The sequence below is a fragment of the Panthera leo genome, chromosome C2 (assembly GCF_018350215.1).
Source record: "Panthera leo isolate Ple1 chromosome C2, P.leo_Ple1_pat1.1, whole genome shotgun sequence".
NCBI lineage: Eukaryota > Metazoa > Chordata > Mammalia > Carnivora > Felidae > Panthera > Panthera leo.
In genome coordinates this window covers 111,163,426-111,170,409 of record NC_056687.1, presented here as the reverse complement: position 1 = coordinate 111,170,409, position 6,984 = coordinate 111,163,426, and positions in this window count along the sequence as shown.

Sequence of the window (6,984 nt, the reverse complement as noted above, 5' to 3'; positions counted from 1 at the left end):
AATGATATGCCAACAAACTGGACAGTCTGGAAGAATTGGACAAATTCCTTGATACTCACACACTACCAAAGTCAAACAGGAAGAAACAGAAAGTTTGAACAGGCCCATAATCAGCAAAGAAATTGCATCAGTTATCAAAAATGTCCCAACAAATAAGAGTCCTGGGCCAGATGGCTTCCCAGGGGAATTCAGACATTAAAAGAAGAGTTAATACTTACTCTTCTCAAACTATACCAAAAAAAAAAAAAAAAAAAAAAAAAAAAAGAAATGGAAGAAAAGCTTCCAAATTCATTCTGTGAAGCCAGCATTACCCCACTCCCCCAATAATCTCTTTCACATTTTATCCCCTCTTGGTGTCTTCCTCTTGAAAGATTCAAATTAACACTATACTAATTAAGTGTGAGGATGTGAGAAAAGGAAGGTTTTAGGATTTTAGAACATTCAGGTACAGATTTCCCTTAGGGAACCACTTATTATGAATCAGAACTCAAAAAAGAGGTCAGAAACACAGGTATACATTTGAGAGTCATCAGGGGCAGTTTGCACCATGGCCATGAGTGAGAAAATCAAAGATAATAGATAGCATGAATGAACCAAGTATAAAGCGAGGAAAAACCACAGAGGACCCTGTGGAGGAGGCAGAGAAATGACTAACAGATGGGGAAAGGCGCGCACACACACACACACACACACCATTCTATACACAAAACAACGGAGAAAAAAGTTTGAGTAAAGGTCAAGAGCGAGTAGGGGACAAGTATGTTAGGAAATAAAAAGATTCTCTCGCATCAAGTATGTTAAGTAAGCTAAGTAAGGGTTGTTAATTGGGGTGACTGTGGAAAATGCCCAAATGCAAAATATTTAAGAAGGAATGGGACATGAGGATGCCAGGCAAGAGCATTTGAAGAGCTACCGTGTGAAACAATGGGAAGAGGTGGGATGTTAGTTGGACAGTCTGGGTGTTCATGTTTCTTTCAAGATGGAGAAGTGAATGAATTCACAGGCAAGCAGCAAGAAGCCAGAGTATACAGAATTCGAGATAAATGGTTTGGAGTTGTCCTAGAGAATTAGAGGGGATTAAATTAAAAACACAAGTGGTAGAACTAAGCCTCATCAAGCTGAGGTCATGGCTCCCTTTACTCTGAGCCAGGTAGCAGATACCTTTCAAGGTGCAATAGAGGGGAATTAAGACTCTTCTTAGGGCAGCTTCAATTTCCTCTCTGAAGGATAATGCCTAGAGAGAAGGTGGTACTGAAAAGGGAAAAGCTTAAGTGCTTTTCATAAAGGAGATTTTAAAAGGTGATTGTGGTCTGGGAGTGGCATATCGATATTTAGGATTTCAGAGCTCCCTAATGATGAGATTGAGAAGGCACACTATAAAAGCTGGAGATGATGAAATCAGGAGGCCATACTGGATGGCTTGTTCATATGGACATGACTTCCAACAGGAAACAGGGTGGAGGAAAATGCTAAGGCAGCTGCAAAGTTGTCAGTGATAGCAGGATTGTGATTAGGCTGACCAAAAAAAAATAAGATGGTTTAAACCAATGGTGTAAGTCTTGAAACACCATGAGTTTCTGCAGAAAGATATAAATTAATAGTCTACCAACAGCAGTAAACAGCTGGTAGAATGCTAGAATCCAGACAGCTGGTAGAATCGTTTTATCTCCATCAGGGGAAACTGAAACCTTAGAGGGGAATGGGAAACTTCCCTTGAGATAATTGCAAAGTATGTCCTCTGGGTAGAACCAGGTTTCAGTTAATAAGTGTTATGATAATGATAAAAATGTTTATTGATACTTATTATATTCTAGGCACTGCTTCAAATATTTTCATGTTTATTAATTTATTTCTGGAAAGCAAGGGGTGGGGGTGATCTGTGAAAAAGCTGAGGATATTAAAGTATTTGTTTCTGATGAAATAAACAAATACCAGAAGGTAAAAAGGAAAGAGTGACAAGGTCAGCAATGAAAGGGCAGAGGAACATGCAGAAAAATGTGATAATTAGAACATTAGTTGTATTGAGAGTTTGGCCATGAACAGAATCTCTAAATCTTGTTTTCTCACAGGTATTTCCAGTGGATTCCCAAGAAGGATATAAAATGATAACAAGGACTAAGAAAAGGACTAAGATGACACTTCATAAGTAACTTGGGTTTCAGCCCTAAAGCTTACATGGAACCCTTCATGTTAATGAGATACAATGGATAAATGAGCCATAATAATTCGTTTCGACTCTGGCTTAAGACCTGGACTAAAAGCAAACTACCATCATCTACTTGGCTCTTTTTTCCATAGGTTTACACTCCTATCTCAGAAAATGATTACAAACGGAGAGGCCCAGGGACCAAATCTTTTCTGTGTTTTAATCTACAGGCTATTTTTAAATTTTAATTAATTCCCAGTATTTAAAAAAATCATATTTTACATAATGAAATAGGAAGGAATGGAAAAAATAAAGTTCCAGTATAGTACCAATTGGCTATGTTGAGCAGAAGCTAAGGTGGCCCACTTATGCCAGTTGCCCAGGACTTTTCCAATTTTAGAACTGAGAGTCCGACCCCACCTTGGAAACCCCATCCATCACAGGTACACTGCGACTGTTGGACACTCTTTTTTGATTGATGTAATGTGCTTTGGGGTTCACCAGAATTACTACCCGACCAGCATTAGTTTTCTGGCTGGTTTCTGTAGGTTTCGGGCTTTCTAGATTTCGGCCAATCAAAGGCTGATAAACAGGGGGTTTAATTCTCCCTCTCCCAGGCAGTACCTCCCACAACGGAAGTGACTGACCTACTTAAAGAATCTTAGAGGAGCAAAGAAAGAGAAGCACTTTATGTAGGTAAGTGGTTATAGAGGATGAATGCTACAGGCCATTCCACAAAGTTTGTCAGCTTCTAGCCCATTCATTTATTATACATTAAGGCCCAAGCTCCATAATGGCTTTCTTTGATTCCTCGGCTTCTTGTGGGTAGACCTAGGCAGGAAGAAGCCTTGTTTCTCCATTGTGGTTAGAATCTGCTTCTAAATAGCTAGACTTTTAGAGTTTGGGGGCAGTGGGAAAGAAAAGAAGATACAGATGCAGTTCCTTGATCTGTTTTCCCCTGGAACACTGAGCCTAAAGAATCAGCTTGGAAGCAGAGGACACTGGCAATTGAGGGCTGCCTTCAGCTGCTGGGGCTGCCATAAGTCTGAAGTTCAGTGTGTTGTTGGTGTTGGTGAAGATGTGATTGCACGGTATTCCAAGACCTGCCTAAAGGGGTGTCAGCTTTGGCTTATAAGCCAAAAGAAAACAAACTAAAATTAGGGTTCTAGAAACATCCAGCCCCAGGTACTCTGAGAGATTAGTGCCAGTTCTAAGATCTCTGCTTCTACTGATTAGTGACTTCTCCCCATCCAATTGCACTTTCTGAAATATACTGCACTGTCATTATATAGCAAATACAGCATCCACTGCATCATTTAGAAGTAAAAATCTAGGCTTTTACCAAATGGATTACATGTGACTTTATATCAAATGAATTCCCTGATGTGTTAAGAAACATGTGGTATTTTAAAGCTATCCTTAAAACCATCCCTTAAGTATTAAGTGTGGGTGCCACCCCTGAAACATAAAATATTATCAATTGTATAAATAATAATTTGTATGAAACAATAGTTGCTTCAGGTCAAGTTCAAGAAGTCAGGGGATATAGTAGTGAAGTAACAGTGTACAAATGCTGTTGTGGCTATGTAATTGCTATGACACACTCTCTTGCTTCCCTAATTCATGGATCTCAAGAGTTTAAGTTTGGCTGCACTTATTACCCATAACCCTTCCGGCTGTCAGGGAGGCTCTCTGGCCACTTTCAGGATACCTGCCACTTTGGAACCAATGCTGTGGCACTGGACAGCGATTTTCTACTAGGAAAGAAACTGAGATACCATAGTCTACACGGGCTCTCCCAAGGAAACCAAGGGCTCTCCCAAGGAATCAAGAGTACCTTGATTACTGAGGTGATTTTGAGGGAGTGATTCAGAAAAACAGAATAGATAGTAAAACTCACTTCATAAAAATGATTATTTTTTAAGCAAGTTAGAACCTAGAGAGTGACAGGTAATCTATCAATATTTGTTTAATTAATATTTACTGAATAAATTATTTGGCCTTCTGTCAAGTTTCAAATTTCTGGAACCAGTAATCATTTTAGTGTGATTAATCTGAAGTGTGAACAAACTAAAGTTGGCAAATGTGTCTTATTAGAACTATTATTTTTCTGCTTTTTGGAACAACAACAAATCTCGTTGCTTCAATCTATTACTCTTCTACAAAATCCAAAACAAAGTCCCTTCTCTTTAATATTACTATGTCAGGTTAGTATTTAGCAACAGTCGTGCTATTCTTTCCCCTCTTTTCTCATAATGTCAATATTGTTAATGGGAGATTAAGACTAGGTAAAACAGCATCAAAATGACACCAAGTGGGGTGCTTGGGTGCCTCAATTGTTTAAGTGTCCACTATGCAAACAGAGCACTAAACAACAGGTTCAAAATACATTAAAATAAGCTGTTAGAGGCAAAGGAGATATAACCCAATCTATAATTATAGTTGAGGACTTAAACACCCCACTATTGGCAATTTGATAGAACTAAGGGGAAAATTAGCAAAGGTAAGGAAGAATTGAATAACACTATCAACCAATAGGATCTAATTGGTATTGAGAGTACAATCCAGCATGCATGAGAATACCCTAGTCCTCTCCAACCCCATCCAGTTTCAGTCACCTGCAGTCAACCATGATCCAGAAGCATGATGTTACTGATGTAACATCAGAAGGCCACAGAGTAGCCTACAGCTACATCACAATGCCTACATCATCTACCTCACTTCATCCCATCAAGTACAGTGTGATATTTTGAGAGCCAGACAGACCACATTCATATAGCTTTAATTACAGCATATTGTTGTAACACTTCTATTTTATTATGATCATTGCTCATCTCTTACTGTGCCTAATTTACAAATTAAGCTTTACCATAGGTAGGTATGTAGAAGAAAAAACATAGTATGTGTAGATAGGGCTCAACACTATTTACAGTTTTAGGCATCCACTGGGATTCTTGAAATACATTTTTCACAGAAAAGGGGGCTATTGTGTACATTCTCTTTAAGTGCTCATGGAATATTCATTAATATAGAATATGTCCTGGGTCATAAACCAAACCTCAATCAATTTGAAATAAATGAAATTATAGAGAGTGTGCTTTCTAATAATAATGGAATCAAACTAGAAAAACAGGAAAACAACAGAAAAATCTTCAAGCACTTGGAAATTAAACAGTATATTTCTAAACAAGCCATAGGTCAAGGAGGAAGTCTCAAAGTAAACTTACATATATAGATAATTGAATGAAAAGGACTGTACAACATATCACAATCTGTGGATGCAGATGAGTCAGTGCTGAGAAGGACATTTGTAGCATTAAATACCCATATTAGGGAAACTACATAGGCAACTCAAGTATCTAGTCCCTTTGGCAGTTACACCTTTAAAGATACATTAATAAATTTGTCTTTTTGCATCAGTCTCCCATTTTGTTGGTTCTAAGTTTTAGTGAGAGGCATTATGTAATGAGTGGTTGTTATGATTTAGTTGATATTTAGCCAGCTTCCTCCTGTGGTCATTTCAGTTCTTTCCACAGTTGCCACATAATCCTGAAAATCATTATGGATAGACCTTACATCAGCTACAAGATTATTTTTTCTGGATAAATTCTTAGATATGACAAGTTGTTTCTTCTTATTTCAACAAATCTTCTGAAATTCCAGTCAGAAACCTTGTTAATTTTTCCACATTTATCTATTATTCTGGAGTTTAATAGTTACCATTAGGATGGTAATAAGTTTCCATTTCTTTTTAGAGTATGGGTACAAAGTAACTGAATGTGTTTGAGTGTAATTTGAGGTTCAAATACAAATAAATAATGTGATCATTTCCAAAGGTATAAAACCTACAAATTTTTACAACACACTATCAGCCTGCTATTTACAATGACCTCTTGATATTCAAAAAAGATTTAAGACATATTCTAGATAAATCAACAATAACATCTTGATATTTATACCCTGAAGGGATAGTGGGGAAAAACAAAAGGTAGAAAGAACATGCATTTTGGTCTAACATTTGCAAAATCTCCCCAATACAAAGGTATTCTTTTTAACTTTAATAAAGTAGATATTCAAAGCCATTAGATGAAGAATAAACTTGGAGTCTTCATGTAATGTTATAAAAAGTGGGTTTTCTCCTAAATAACTCAGAAAATTGCCTTGTCTATTATAAAAGTTCTCTTGTAATGCTCTATTCTGGTCTTTTATGAAAGTGCATTTTCTATATATATATGTTCTGGTATTCATTCAGCAAATGTATTCTAAGAATAAAGTTTGATTTCATACTAGTGGAAATTAAAATGTTTAAAGATTATAACATAATATAGAAGGATCAGTTATTAATAAACAGCAACCAAAAAGAAGCCAAATATTATACAACTAAATAGTTGTGAGTGAAAATCCATTATAACAAATAAAATATAATTTTCTGCGTAATCAAGATATTTTAATACTCAGCTAGAACGCATTTTAAGAAGCATTCAACTAGATAGCATTTCAACATAAGAACATACACTGTACAAAAACCTTCTAGATTGTTTTTCAGCTCAAATTCACAAACATTTACTATGTACCAGTGCCATGCTAAAAACCTTGTGTTTTATATAATTTCATCCTCACAATGACCCTACAATACGTATACTATTTTTATTTTGTTAGGGAGGAAGAAACTAATGCTCAGAGAATTTGTGTAACATGCTCAGTACCACATTATTTGTATTCAATCAAATCCAGGCAGGTAGTTTCCAGAGCATAAGCTGGTTGCTTTCTCCAGTAGAGCTAATACTCTTGATCTGTCAAATAATCCCTAATTTTATTATTTATCAACCGTTCACTAC